General features: G+C 47.2%; 1 protein-coding gene across 1 annotated transcript in view; it reads left to right on the top strand.

Moving 5' to 3' along the window:
• Positions 1-15,907, top strand: part of CCDC3 (coiled-coil domain containing 3) — a 43,531-nt gene that overhangs the window by 2,607 nt on the left and 25,017 nt on the right. The gene's annotated exons all lie outside the window — the stretch shown is intronic.

Here is a 15,907-nt window from a genome sequence, read left to right as displayed (position 1 = left end):
TAGTGCCAACCCTTGTTTTATGAGGCTAGTGGTTTCCACTGGTAGCCGAGAACGTTTTAAGTGTCTCTTTAGGTCAGGATGGACAGGACACGTGTCATCACTTGCGTCTTCTGTGGATTCATCCAAGGCACGATGTTTATGTACGGCAGCAGATGCACTAGTGGCTTGTTTGGGAGATGAATGGAAGGAGCTCGGTAGCTGGCCGAGCCCTTTCTCTTCACCAGCTGGCCGACTGCCAGCGTGCAAAGTTTGAGCTGCTGCGTGGCCGTCTGGCCAGTGACACAACCCCGCTCCTTGGGATGCCCCGTGAGCGAGCGTTTTCCCACTGATGATATTTTGGGGAGGGAGTGGAGAATGGTGATGTTCAAATGTATATTTGGGGATAGCAATGGGAATTGATATTTAAGAGAAAATTAATTATCTTACAATTAGATCGCAGAGCCGTAGCCCTGGCTGGGCAAGAAGGGGGAGGCGTAGAGCCCTGCTCCCAGCCCTGCCTCCTCCGCGCCAGCCCACAGGCTCCCCAGCGCCCCAAGCAACGTATTTGGCAAGTAAAGGGACTGCCGCTGCCAAATCCACAGATTTTGCTCTGGGGGAGCGAAGTGGCATTGGGGAACCACCAGATCCAGCTCCCAGTGTCTGCTTGTGATGCCTCTGCACTGTTAGTTTAGCTGCGCTGGGCTAAATGTAGGGGATCTTGATGGTGCTCGTTTATGCCAGCAGTGAATCTCACCGGTTAGTTCTAATGGAAATCACGAGGCAGAAACCCCCAAGGTAAGTTGGGGCAACTGAAAGCATATGTATCAAAAGTGCATTTCAGCTGTTGCGCTCTCTGACCCCACGCAGCTGTGAGCAGATTAGGGGGGGATTAGAGCTGCTGGTCGCACAGACCAGGGCTGGGGGCTTTACATACTTCAACACCCACCCGTCGAGTGAATAAATTCAGCACAACTGACGGACACTTTGTCTCCCCTTCGTAATGAAAAGTAAAAGCTTCCTCTGCACCAGTTAAAAATAGTTTGGGCTGACTGTGCTCCCATTCAGCTCCTGCATCTGTGTTTGCCCAGCCGAGCGCCGGCTCCCGGCGCCTGCGTGCCCCAGCCTGGGAAGGAGATGGTGTTTCTGGCTGCCATGGTATTAGGAATTTTTTTCCCAGCTCTTCCCAATGCAGGTGCCCATGTCCAGGCTGCAGCCCTCTTTAGTGTTTTGCTCCTCTCTTTGCCTTGTCACATCCGATGGTGACTTTCGCAATTGCCACTGTGCCTGCTCGCATCCCATCACAGTGTGAACAATTTTCATTTCCAAATGCGCTCAGTCGAGCTGCCCCATGCTGGCTCCTGAGCCAAAACCTGTGGCGTGTGCTGGCTTTGCGGCACGGAAAGTCAGCATTACTCAGAGCATTATTCTTGAAGCTTTTTGGAAAAGAGGCTCTTAGGGAGCCTGGGGACATCCGCAATGGTGTCAAGCTGTAAAGAACCTAGACAGAGAGAAAAGGGTCTTCTGATGAGGCTCACGTTGAGGGGTCTCACCAGCTGCTGCCTACTGACATAAATTGCTAGTTAAAATCCATCATGGATGTTTTGTGCAGTCAGAGGGAAGAGATGGAGATGCTGAGATCCTCAGAGCAGACGGCAGCTGGGGCGAAGGTCTGGTGCCAGGAGTTAGTAGCTGAGGTTCTGCCTCCGCGTCTTGGGACAGCTGTGTGCAGGGACATCTCAAAAAGCGGCTCTCTCAAAAAGCAGTGTGCCCAAGTAGGTTTGGAATAAAGGAGCAATGAAATCTCCTGTTTACAGCTGGATCCTGTACTCCAAAAGACTTTTTGAATCTCTGTATTTGCTTATGGCTCTGTGCTCTACTCTTGATATATTTCTGGGGTGGATGTTTTAAGGGAGAATTCGGCGCTGGAAATGTGCAGTTGCAATGAGTAATTAGTGTTTGTAGCTCTGGGGTGCTCAGCCAGAAGGTGACAGAGCTCTGTGATGAGGAAACGTCTTTTGCCCCATGTAATGCTGCTCCCAGCGAGAGGTCCCTTCTGTGGGGTGTGCCTGAGCTGGCCACAGAGCCGGGGACCTGAAGGTGACGGCTGGCATGCTGTCCTCCTGCTCATCCTCTTGGCTCTGCTGTCCTCCTGGCATGCAAGCAGCCTTCGTCTGGGCTGTCCCAATGGGTGAAATGAGGAAAACCCTGGCAGCTCCTTCTCCTCCTCACTGCAAATGTGTCTGATGATGCCAAAGAGAGCAAAGAGATGTGCAGGAACTTCTCGATGCACTGGGATGCACAGCCTGCCTTTTCTGTTGCGGGAAAAAACTTAATTTTCAGAGAGCCCCATGGTGCATGGTGAAAGAAGGCCAGACCCAAGGCACATCTCATTGGGGATAATACATTTCTCATCTTGGGCCTGCTGCTGTCGCTGGAAGCTAATTCCAGCTGTGTTTTTAAGCCCCTTGCCGTCTGGGCTGAGGGCCAGATGCTGCTTTTCATAGCTTCCAATAACCCCACAGCCTCATAAATTCACTCAGGTGCTTGTTCTGGCCACTCTGGAGAGCAACGGTAGCTCCGGCTGGCGTTTCTTTAGGCACTTGCATTTTGGCTTCCAGGTTCGCAGAGGCAATAATTAATTGGGCTCCATCCTGACTTTTCTCCCAGCCCCTTAGTGATGTTTGCAGACCTGCTTTATGCCAGCTTGCTGTCGCGGTGGTTTCTGCAAGGTTGTTGCTAAAACCCCGAGTTCCCACCACGCTTGGGGTTGGAGCTGGGTCTGTAACAAGTGGCTGCAACTTCTTGCAGAGCAAGGGGCCCCTTCTTGCAGCATGTTGCAGGTACCTGGGTCCCAGGCTTGGCCCAGCCCCAGAGCTGATGTTGGTGGAGATAATAACACAGGAACGCTCCTTTTTCCACTTTGGAGTTACAGTTTTAGTCAATTCTTCCCACCCTCTGCCCCTGGGAGAAATGCAGTATTTGCCTATCTTGCAGTCACAGCAGTTTCTTTTAATAAGGTGCTTTTATTAAAGAAAGAAACAATTAAGAAGTAAGAAAAACCTAATTAAAATCCTTAAAAGCTCCATGTTTTTACCCAAGTCTCATGTTGACTCCCTGAGGGAAGACCCGTACACGTATCAAAGAGTTTGCAAAGTGCCTCCTACGCAGGCATGCCAGGCTGTCCTGCATTGGCTGGCGTGCGGCCTCCGGGTCACCCCTGCCTCGGGCAATCACCCCAGACCCCTCTTTTCCTTTACCCTCTGCTTCCCTCAGTGCCCCTAAAATTGCTCACAGACGCCTGTGTGCCACCCAGTTATTCTCTGGTGCAGCTGGTGTTTCATTACTGATGCTTTTAGGGAGCAGCCTTGCAACCTTTTCTTGCTGAAAAGGAGTCTGAGGAGGTCAGACTTTTTTTTGAGAGATGGGGATGAGCATTCGGTGCTGCAGCCAGCATCCTCCTCCAGAGATGAAGAGGGCGACGGGAAAATCCTGGAGGCCCAGAGAGCATCCGTATGTGCTGGTGCCTATTTCTCACGACAAATTTTTCTTATGGCTACGTGCTAAATGACACTTTTCTACACTCAAGGGGTTGATTTCTGCATGCTGGGAGGTGGGAATCATCGCTGCGGTTTCCCCCCTCTCGCAGTGCCTGCTGCTAAGTCTGGGGGTGATGCAATGGGTTGGGATTGAAATCTTGCTCCCCTGTGGAGTTTTACCATTTTACTGCAAATCCAGAGGCTGTAATTTCTCCTCCTGACTTGGCCTTCTTCAGGGTGGTGTGATCTCCTAAACAAGAGCTTGTTGCCTTGTCTGCAGATGAGAGATTATGCTGAAGTGACTCCAGGTCTGGTGATAATAAGGTCTACAGAGGTGTCTAACAGCGATTGTTGTTATTTATTAATCAGAGGGGTTTTAACTCCTGGTTTTGTCAACAGGTTGGTAGGGAAATGTGGTCTTTTGGCCTCCATTCCAGCTTGCTGTGAGCTGCGGAGGTGCTCGCGACCTGGGCCTGCACGGTGCTTCTTTTACAGGGCACCTTCCTCCCCTTTTTTTAACGCAGGAGAGTTTCGAAACGACCCCGTGTGCATCATAACAAGGGAATTAACAGCAGCGTGTCAAACCGATCATGAGCAACTGTGGGAGCACCAGCACTGTGATAAAACACACGGTAATTAAGGAGTCCAATAACTTCAATTAAGCTTGGCAAGATTGCAGGGGGAGATTATATCTGTTATTAAGCCTCTCTCCCTGCATTGCCTCTTCTCTCAAGCATCAGAGCCACAACCACGCTGTTACTTCAATTGATTTAGATGAACCAACTTGCCTTCTGAGAGGCCTCCAGAGGTTTATCTGGGTAATAGTAAGATTTTATGAGAGTAGTCAGTGTCCCAAATAAAAAGCAAGGTAATTAGCGGGTTAGCAGGGCAGTCTACAAATATCTGCTTAGCATCTTTGGGCCTGGGTCCTCTTCTCCGGTGGCACTTTGGCTGCTGTAACAACCTGATGACCTGATTCGGACACCTGCAAGGCTTTGGAGCAGCTGAAAAGGAAACCGGATAAGAAAAGCAATATAATTGCATAAATGGCCTTGCCATTATTAAGCAAAGCAAAAATTAAATTAAATGGCATTCTTCCTCTGCGGAAGTAGAGGAAAGTTTCAGAGCTATTTGTATTTTAGCAACGGCTGTGTGCATGAACTGGGAGCCACTGGGTCGGATCATTCCCTGAACGCATCTGTGGGCAGCAGCACATTTGCTCAGCGATGGCCCCAGCCTGTCTCTTCCCTGATGCTCTCACCCAGGCGGACGGTAGCGGGTCTCATTCAGCGACACTTCACAGGACCACGAGGGCTTAAATCACAGAGAAATAGCCGCTTACACAAAAGCTCTTTGGGCTACCAGAGAAGGGCTTGCTCACATGACGTTTGCCATGGGGACCTGTATTGATCCATCTCTCCAGGCAATGTGCCCCCAGAGAGGGGAAAAGAAGAAGGAAAGTTGAGGAAGTCCCCGTAATTTTTCTAACCACCCTGATTTTGAGTCTGGACAGTGATTAAATAGTATCATGGCTAGATACCTGCTGGAGAGAGCCTGAGCTGCCTTGGATGAAAGGCTCTTCCTTGCTGTGGCTGAGATGGACATCGATGATGCTGAAGGTGACTCCGCTACATGAATCATGCAAAGCCTGGCCACTAGAAAAAATAGCTGATAACGGCAATGGATTTCAGCTGAAATTTCATCCACGGTATCCACCGAGATAAAATGAAAAAGCAGTTTTGTTTTTCTCTCTTAAAAGTTAAGCACTTCTCTTCAGGAGTTCCCTCTCTGCTCTGAGTGCTGGGAGAGGAATCGCAGGACTGGAAAACGCCCATCGTGGAGTCCAGAACCAGGAGTTTTTAGGGGAAGGACTGGTCTGGAAAAGAGCAAGCAGCAGCCTGGCTCGGTTAAGACAGTTTTCTTTAATTCCCACGTACTGGCCTTTTGTGTTTGCTTGTGGCATGAGTGGCGTAAAGGATCGTCCCCTCTCTGGTCCTAAGGCACTAGGGAAATAGAAAATATTCTTAGTTCAAAACCCTGCTATGTGGCAAGGGCAGGGCAAAAAGACCTTGAAATAAATGAAAGTAAGGTCCAATATCTAGAGGTTTGGAAATCTTGTTTTACACTCGGTTTCTTGCCCTGCCATTTGTTAGAAGTGTTGTTGCTCCATTAGCCTGGTAACATGATAGAAAGTGTACATCACTTCTGGGTTGTTTTAATAGTGATTTACAGCACTTTTGTTTTCCTCCCAGAAACCCACCCAGAGCGTACCCCCACCCTACAATCTGTGTTTAATTTGAATACATGTAAGCAATATTAGATGAAATGGAGAAATGCTGACAAGTGTCTGGGATGAGGGGAGACCACAAGACAGTTGATACATTTGGGTAACATCCCCGAGAGTCTTTTGGCATAGAAATGGCATTGACTCATTTCCAAATCTTCCCACCCAGGCTGTGGTAGGGGACTCTTAGAGGTCTGAGTGGCATCTCCCTATCAGTTTTCTGTCTTCCCACATGCACACAGGCTGCTAAAATACAGAATAAAAGATCACAGAGGAGTTCAAAATAGTCTTGTCCGTGGGACGTTTCCATTGCATATAGTCTTTCTTATACTTATAGCAACACAGAAGATGTTCTGAGCACTTCCCAGCAGGGAAATGGGGAATTTCTCTATTTTTAGGGTGTTTTTTAGATGTACCTCATTTCTGTATTGGGATGCAGGTTGGCTGACTGCCATATGCAATGCAGGAGGGTTGACCTGAGGTATCATGGGAGCCTTGAATTTGATACCAGTTGTGAACAGTCTGAATTTGGGGTTGAATAATGAGTTTTTCTGCATCTACCTGAACTCTTGTCTCCACTGGCAGCTGTGACCAGTGGGGAGCTGCCAAGGTGAGGCCCCCAGTTTGTGCCCTCCTGGTACCAACGCAGGTGCAGGACGAGGTGAGGGGAGTCCCAGATTGGCGTCCCAGCTCCTGGTGAATGAGTCTGGACCAACTTGCTCCCTATCAAGAGATGCAGATTACTCCAGAGCACTACTCTCTCTGACTGTATGTAAGGCACATCCAAGTACATGATATCCTTAAAAATATGTGGTTTCCAGCCTGCTGAGCAAGGAAATGCCTAGACAGCCATGGGTATGTGTGTGTATGTACATGGCTGCCTCTTCCGAAGGGCGAAATGGCAATCCTTCCAGGAACTGGCAATGAACGAAGACCCACATGGCTCCAGGCTGCTTTTAATTATCCAGAGCCACACTTTAAAGAAGTTCTGCCAAACGCACTAAATCATTCTGAATTTCATGGCATGAGGATATCTGCTGCTGTACGTGAACTTGGTGGTGAGCAGGCATCTGACCCCAGCCCCAGGACACCTTTTTGGCTCTCCATCTGGCTTCTTCCCCCACCACAGGGGTGGGAAACTGCTGGTGGCCACAGAGGCGGTTAGTGGTTGTGGGCTGAACTCTGCACTTTGAGAGGCACAAAGATGGGGCTGAAGGGACCTCATTGCTCCCTCCTGTGTTTCAGATCCAAGGCTGCCTGAAGGGGTGCTCTGCCCTTGGGGTTTCCAGCCCAGAGGAGGTTGAAAGACCTGCGGTGGTGCTGCTGGGCATGAATCCTGATGCAGTGTTTGTTTAGCTGGACAAAGATGTTTTTGCAAGCCCCTGACTGCTGACTCTTAGCCAAGGGCTGAAGCAGTGTGTTTCCCGGTCATGTTAGAAAGATGCATCTACCTGGCCAGGGCTAACTGCGTAGTGTGCAGCACAGGCAGGGTGCTGCTGCTGTTGTCTCAGGGTAGATAGGAGAGGCAGGACTTTCATTGAGCTGGTCTCATTCCCTCTGTGTTAGCACAGAAGTGGCCGAGGTGGGAGATACTTCCCTCTGGGGAGGGCAATGGAAAATTTGAAGCTACCCCCGTGAGCATCTGCATGTGAAGGTGGGCTGGGAAATGCAGCACTGTAACAAGAGGTGGACCGCTCGTCCATACCCTCTGGGGATGACACTGTCATGGGAAAAGCAGCAATCAGAAGACATGAGGAGGCCAAGGCTGACTTTGGTCCCTTGTCTCCTTCCCTGTGTGTGAGTGTTTCAGTGATTCCTCTGCTTTTCTGCCCTGCCCTCCTATTCATGGCCTTCCCAGCATGAGAAAGTGAGGGAGGATGTCCCACCGCACGTAGACTAGGAAGGGTGAAAGCACTGGTCAGCGAGGGAGGCAGCTGGTGGGGACCTGGGTGGTTACTGGAGCTGGGAACTGAAGTGGTGTGGAGCAGCAGATGCTGGAAAGCACTTGTGTCCATGGCCAAATCACCTTCCTTGGCCCAGGTTCCTGTACTCAAGGTGCTCCCCTGGGTATCTGGGACCTGGCCTCCAAGGAGGAGGGTTGAGGCTGGTGTTCCTGTAAGGTGGACATATTATCTTACTAACCCAAGTCAAAACAAAATATGGAGACCAAAGAAGCAGATCATGGGTGTTTTTTGATCCAGTCATGCTTATTATTCATTGTCCCATGATTTTTCAAACTTAGAAAGTGGAGGTACTGACTTAGCCTGAAAGTTACTGGAAGATGCTCAGATATGTCTTCTGGCACCCCGCTCACAGTAACCTCACTGGGACTATTTCAGTGCTTTGGGGTTGGGAAGAGGAGGGAGAAACAAACCTTTTGCGCTAGGTGCACTCGGCTCTTCACCTACTTGAATTCTCCTAGACCTTGGTCTGGGCTCGCCATTTTGAGGAATACATTCAGAGTGAGTCTCAGGCAAGTCTGCTGGGCCAAGAGCAGCCAAAATGAATGAGGGAGGTCTCCAAATTGAGTGTTGTTCACCCCAATTATGGAAGCATTCCAGCCCCCTCTGTAAATCTGCGAGCCTGTAGATGTGTTAGCTGTTTTTGTGTGTGTAAATCCATTCTTCGTGTTGTTCAGCAGTTGGGAAGAGTGATTCATGTGGACCAAGACTCCTGGGCCATGGTCTATCCTTGATGTACACGCTGCTCCTACAGGCACTGTGGGCAGAGCTGATCTTTGGTTTAGTTGCTGGCCTCAGTCAACCTTGAATCCAGTGAAAAGTCTTTTCTTTCCACTTCTCTCTCTTTCCTGACCCACCTGTGAGATAGATACAGAAAAAGATGGAGCAAAACGTTTATTAAAATCAACCGCCACCAAAATCCAGCTGGCAGCTGGCAGACGGGACACCTGTAATGCTTCCTGTAACTGGATCAGCCATTGCGGCTTAAAGGCAGATGAGATCTTTCAATTTGGGACGTATTTTCTCCCAGCCCATGCATTTTGATGTTTATTTTCACAAATGGCAAGCCAAGTTGGCTCTGAGGCAGCAGTAGTTTGAATCCCTAATGGAAGCTGCAGACGGAGCCTTTTAAAGCCCGTCCTGCCTCCGCCAGCCAAGTGCCTTTCCAAATTCCCCCGGAGAAGTGTCCTTGCCCCGTTGCGATCGGCCAGGGACGGCCATGCGGTGCCAGGCTTGGCTTCGCCGCCGGCCCTGGAAGCACGCAGCCCCTTGCAGCAGCTAACGCAAAGTGACAAACCAGAGCCACCGGTTTCGAGGGACTGGGAATATGAGGTTCCAGTGTGACCAACTACAGCTGGTTGCTGCTCAAATCGTTGCAGGTGTCTCTGGCAGCTGACACAGTGACTACCTCTTTTTGCTGCCCCAGTTTGCGGGGTTTTTTTTGGAAGAACGCTGCTACAACTGTTAGTCCAGTTATCTGTAAAATGAATGACGGTAGGGAAAAATATACTGAGGGAGAAGCAAGTTTCCATGACACTGTATAATGCAAAGGGGAAATTATTATTTCCCTAGAAAGACCTAGAAAGCCAGGTCTGAATTTCTGCCCAAAAACTTAAGAGCAAGCAAGCAAAAAAAATATTTCCTGAGATCTGAAAGCACTTAATGGACTTGTTCTGCAGTATTTTTGCATTTCCTAGATCAGTGGGTAACCAGCAGAAGTCCTAGCTACTGCAAGGGGGAATGTCAATGCAGTGTTTTGTATTGAGGCAAGATGTGGGACTAAAATGCAAGCTAGTACTTACGTATTGTCATGCTCAAGCTGACTCATTTTCATCACCATGCTGGGGTAGCAGGAGAACTACTCGCATTCTGTGGATGGTAAAAGCGAGGCGGACAATTTAAGCTCTAGAGACAATTCTCTTTGACCCAGGATTTATCCCAGTGGGATTACAAACAACTGTCTGAACACTTTTTCTGTCTGTAAACTTATTTGTATAAATCCTGTACCCTTCGCCCTCTGTGTCTTCCAGCCTTGTTGCAGAGGCAATGCCATACTTTGAGTAAGGAGATATGTTCAGATGGGTGACAGATGAGCAAATGGGGTTTGGTTGTTCGTTCAAACCAAAGCATGTTGGTGGTATGAAGCTTGGCTTCCTTCTTCAGGTAGGCAGTGACATGTCCTCTTCAGTGCCTCAAAACACAAGTTTATCACTTCCATTTGCCTTCACTGTGAACCCATTTCAGAACACCTTCATTTGTTTGGCTTGCTTTTTGTCTCTCCAGAGCCTTTAGACAGGTTCTGAACACAATTATGTTCTTCTGGATGTTCTTGATTATATTTTTTATTGTGGAAAAAATTCAGTTAGTTGCATAAGTGGATGATAGTCAGGGAGAGAAAGGAAGGAAAGTCAAAATGGAGAAACAACTTGTACTGATGTTGGCTGAGGATAGGAATAGAAATTCAGATGCTGTAGGTCCCCATTTCCATTACATAGGTAAAGGAGTCCTGTTTCAGAGCCTTTGAAGGATGAACATAGCAGCCACGTCCACTCAAAATCCTCCGTTTTGTTGCGGAGCAGGAAAGCTCTTTTCCACCTTGCAAGCATCATCTTGGGGTGTGGAAGAGGAGGGATACTGAGGAAGGGCCTTAGCCACAGTGGCCATGGGGGAACTCTGCCAGATGTCAGCCCATGCTTTAAAAGAGCTCTGAGGTCTCAGAAGGGTGGGAGAGAATTTATTCATGGTCTATAAAAGATGCCTTAAAGTGAGAATCTCTGTGTACGTGGCTTATCTGTGGGAAGGAAGCAGGCAGCTTATATTTGGTCAACAAGCATCTCTGTTGGGGAGGTATCTGTAAGTAGAGACAAATAAAACATAACAGATGTAAATGAGAGAAAATTAAAATAACATGGAAATAGGAAATGAGGAAATAGTCCACCGAAATATGTAGCCAACTGATGTGGTGAAATCTCCATCATTTACAAGGCTTGGGTCAAGCTGGGAGATTACAGTGGGTCTCTTAGAAGATGACACTCTCCTTTTGCTGTCTGCCTCTGGAGGAAATCCATTGCACGGGTCATGAGATGGCTCTGGGAGAGACTATATAGGGTTTCAGAGTGCTCTGTCCCTGTCCACTTCTCATCCCTCAGACTGGACTGCTGTGGCAACAGTAGTGACTTGCTCCCTCTGGAGAGGGTTTAGATCCCCCACGCTGTGGCTGAGCAGCTCCAGGAGGTACCGGATGGCATCCACAGCCCACCTCCATCCGCTGGATTGAAAAGACAACCTGGAGGTGAATTTTTCTAAAAATCACTTGCAAGTTCCCTGGGCCCTTTAGACAGCTACAGCTGTGCTGGACACAAATGCTGATGTTGGAAAAAGCCTGTGGATTGGAAATCCACAGTTTTAAGAAGACCCCAGGGAAGGGTTGTTACACCATTGGGTTTCTGCCCTTTTACATGGTTTAGGCTCAGGCACGTTTTGTCTGAGTTCAGTGAACGCTTCATGGTCTGTCCCTTGAAATCCTAATTGAGCCTGTGTTTTATTAAGTCTCGATTTCAAAGGGCAGGGGAACAAATGTGATTCTTGGTTCTTTTCCCAAAGGTGCAAAACTGTAGATTAAATGTATCCTGGAAATAATATTTTATGCTCAAATCTTTCCCGCTGCAATAAAAATGGCTCAAAACCACATCCAGTGACAAAACCCTCCTATATTTAACCCATGTCTAGAAGCAGCTGAAATACTGATGGCAAATGTCCTGGCGTTTCCGAGTCAGTGGCACTCTGGAGCCGCTGGAACGCATCCCGCTCCTTAAGGACGGTTGTTGCTCCAGAAACATATTACAGATGTTGAGGATGTGAAGGAGCAGGCTCCTTCCATCACAGCGTTAGGACAGAGAAGGGCTAAAAACAAAATCCCGGACTGGAGGCATCCCTGAGGCATTTGCCTGCCTGTTTTGTGTCCAGACTTCAGGATCGACCTCTGGTTCCTGCTCATTGTCAGAAATGTCTGAAACGGGAGAAGCCTCCCATGATCCGTGCTAACGAAGTGGTGTTTATCACGCTCTGGTAACTGCATTTGCTATGGTATTTACAGCATTTCCTATGTTTTGAAATGGAGAGATCTCAGGCTTGCCCAGGGCTAATTGTGTACTCTAACCTGCTCCTCAGCCCACATGTATCTTTAAACACTAACATACACATTGGCAGTGTCCAGGGTCGATCTCAACCCCACAACTACCGAGCTGGGAACGTGACTATTGCAGTGTTAATGTTTTCTCTCAGTATTTATCAGGGGCAGTATCTTGTCCCTTACTCTAGGGACTCTAGGGAATTTTCTTTTATTTTTTTTTTTTTTTTAATATATCTTGAAAAGTTGCAGGCAGTCCTTGCAGGCAGTGGTACAGGCAGACAATGGATGGAGGGAGAGGAGGCAGGTTCTCAATCTAGCTAAATGAGATTCAGAGCAATTTGGGACTCTGAGAGCAGAATAGAGGCTGTTGCAGACTTGCCATGTGCTTTCAGCGAGAGGTTCATCTCTGTCTACCCTAGGAGGTCACCAGCACCAAGCAGATGTTCAAATGTGTTATTCTCCTGTTCTGCATCTTAGAAATGTGCTTTCAGTTAGTGTAACATGCCTTTTTCTAATAAGGGAAACCACTAAAAGAAAAAAAAAAAAGTTTTTTCTTTTTTCCACCCTCAAACCCAGAAAGTTAAGAGATGCAGCTGGCTGGGTGTCACTGACAGTTCCACCCCTGGGTGGGAATCAGCAGTCCTAAGGGATACCTACCTTATGGGAGCAATTCAGCTGCCTGAAGTAGGTGGCTGTTACCATTTGAGAGGCTGAATGGGATCTGAGAGATAGGGCACAAGACTAGAAATAGCAGGAAACCGGCTGTTCATCACTGAATCATCACCTTCTTCATCGGCAGCTGGAGACCACACAGGCATTTCAGCTGGCACTAGGTGTCACAGGGTGGGCAGCTGAATCACACTTCTAGGCTGTGCAAACAAAAGAGAGTAGAGAGCAATTATGCTGACCAAGCAAAGGTGTTTGCTTTAGGACAAGCTGAGCAGTCATCCATGGTCCTCCGCGGATGTCTTAGGCACACTAAGGTGTCCAAGAAGGAGGCAGACACCTTGTTTGGGCTCTAGATCTCCACTGACTTATGAAAACTCAAGACACTGATCTTTAAAGACAACTACTTGTTGACATCTGAGTTGAAGTGTCTTAGTCTGTGAGCTGAAATCTATCCTATGTTTTACTGAGCTTTTTACTTGTGAGAATTGCCAACAGAAATACTACTTACAGAAATGCTTGAGAAAACAGAGCTACGTGATACCAGTGTTGTGTCCTCTGCTTTGCAGCACTCGTGCTTTCTCTGTGCATAAATCGATACTGAAGTGACAGGTTAATGAATGTGCATCTTGTGGCACATAAAACATGGTATGGGCTCGTATGACTCCTAAGTGAAAAAGCTCCACTGAAAACAAGATAAGAAGCAATTGGTGGCTTTCTCGTAGAGCTAAAGGCTATTTCTGGCCCTGAGCTCCAGATCTTGAGTGCTGTAGCTGCAAGACCTTCCTGTGTAGTTAGGGGAGTATCCTCTGTCATATTGGAGTATGGTGAGACAGCAGATGTTTGAGTGCTGAAGTCTTTAGCTCTTTTGAGCTCACATTGTGGTCTGGGCTTGGCCCCATACAGACTTATTAGGGACTAAAGGGTACTGACGTGGTCCTGGAGCGTTTATGCTACAACACCCTGACCATGACTATGGCTCTGTCTCACTGTCTGCTATTCCTGGATAGAGCAGTTCTGGGCTTAGAGTCAGTGGATTCTGGGAAAGTCAAGAGTTTGAAACAAGCGCTGCAGCCTGCCTGGGGTCGTCCTTCCATATCTATTGCTGTGTGGAGCAGGTGGCTTGAATTTGGCTGGAGCTTATGATGCATTTTGGAGCCTTTATCTTCTAGCTTATAAAGCCTTTTGGATAAGATTCGCTGAATGCATGTAAAATGTAGAGTTTTATTTTGTGGATTTAAATCCAATCTTCTAAATTGCTCTAAAGTAATTCCTTGTGTTTTGAAATTCCAAAGCCCCGGCCCCCTTTTTTTAAATGCTTGTGGTCAATTACAGACTGATTTAGGAAATGGTGCAAAATGTGTAAATAAAACTAAAAGCATTTTTCAAAATGGTGTTAGGAAAAGGAAAAAAAGAGGACACATATGTTATCAATACTTTATCAAAAGGGAACAATGTCTCTGACCATAGAAAACCTTAGACTCCAAAACTTGCAGTAACAACAGGAATAAGCTTTCTAATCCAGGCAACATTGTTGGAACCATCATGTAAGACAACCTTTTTACATGGGGCTCTCTGAATTACTTCAACATTGATTTTAAGGCTTTTTCTGTTTGGTCTCCAAGTATATACTCTAGATGGGACTCTGAACTTATTTTTTCCATGTATTTTAGGTATAAATATTCTGGTTTGGGATTGGCTTCTTGGTTGGATTTTTTTAAGTAGCAGTTGAAAGGAGTTAGGGAGCTTGTCTTCTTCAGTATTGCTCCCAAAATGTGAGTAAAGACTGAATTTCATTGCATGCAGGGCTCTCGAGCTCTGCCAACAGCAGAGTGGAGTATAGGAATCCTTTTGACAGGTGCTCCAGTATTGGAAGCCCTGAATTGATGCAAAATAGTGTCTTCTGAGGAGAAAGTGGAGAATACAAGTTGGGGCTACAAAAGAAGCACAAGATATATACTGGCTTCATTTTAAAAGTTCGAAATGGAAATCAATTATATTCAAGTGAAGCAATGCACTGAGTAGCCAAATCTACTGTGCTTTGTACTGTCTACTTGGTGGAAGCAGTTTGGGACCTTGTCCCATATCCACTGAAACTCACACTGACTTTAAAGGAAGAGGAATCATGTGTTAAGGAATATAGTCCACTTTCTCCTCCTAGTGAGCCTGTGCCTGTAATTTGAGAAGTGTGTAATCTGTGGTTGTGATGGAAGAAGCTGGCGTGAGGCACTTTGGGCACTTTTGGGCTGGAGGAAACTAAAGATGCAGAAGAACCAGCCAAGCCAACCACAACGTTGCTTCTGTTCATGGGGTTTGAATAGAGGTTTGCCCCATGCCAGAGAGAGGAGACATGTTTTTGTGGAAAACTCTCAATTTCTGGAAAAAGAAAAGGGCAGGAGATAGAGTTGTCTCTTGCCACGATGAAGCAAGTGGTAGCATGGTGCCTGAAAGATACCAATGATCTTGGGAAGATTTTAGTCAGGAACTAAAACACCGCATCAGTTTACATTGCCTCAAGCCATTATTTAGAATTTGTCATTCGTTACATGGCCCCATTTTCTGGGGGCAGCTGAACTTGGATGTAGAAGATCCAACCAGATCTAAGAAGCTTGAGCATCATCTTTCTAAATTAAAGGATCAATTAGCCTAGTAGTTGCAGTAGTCTCAAAGCCTGGTCGACCCCTTGAAGGGAACAGTGAGTCATGCCGTATTTAACACGAAGGCCTAGCAATACAGTAAACTTAAACTTTTCAAGGACATGAAGTTAAGAAAAACCGATGTGATTTGTTCTAGGCACGGGTTTGCTTAGCTGGGCTGATCCTCAGGATTTCAGCTGCAGGCTCTTCTGGTGTCGGGTTGCTGGGATGGTGGATGCTGGTCAGGGCTTGTTGGATAAAGGATTTCTTGGATAACCTCGCTCATACATCAATACCTACAATGTAGACACGTAGAGCAGGATTCGGTTACCTAACCATAGGATCCTTATGCCATTTTAAATGTCCTAGGCTGGCCAACGCCTTTGTGCAGGGCTGGCAGATATGTCACAGGACTTGTGGAAAACGCTAAACCACCTGCAGTGGCAGATGGCGGGTAGGAACCTGCCTGCAAATGCACACCACCTGAAATGTGCACCACCTGAAGTGAGGGTAGACACCTCCACTTGAGCAACTGGATCGTCCCCTTAAAGTCAGGTGTCTAACCTAGAGCTGGATTCAGACCTGGAGGACATGAAGTAGAACAAAGGTCTATAAAAAGTACTTTTTTTTGCTCATCTCAAAAAGGTTTTGAATGGACTTGGCTTGAAGAATCAAAGTAATCATGCAAAAAAACCCCAAAAATCACAGTACTC

The sequence above is a fragment of the Nipponia nippon genome, unplaced genomic scaffold (genome assembly GCF_047370975.1).
Source record: "Nipponia nippon isolate SJK-2023a ecotype South Korea unplaced genomic scaffold, ASM4737097v1 scaffold_3, whole genome shotgun sequence".
NCBI classification, from domain to species: Eukaryota; Metazoa; Chordata; class Aves; order Pelecaniformes; family Threskiornithidae; genus Nipponia; species Nipponia nippon.
Note: the sequence above shows the minus strand (reverse complement) of the source record. Positions and strands in the feature narration are given on the sequence as shown.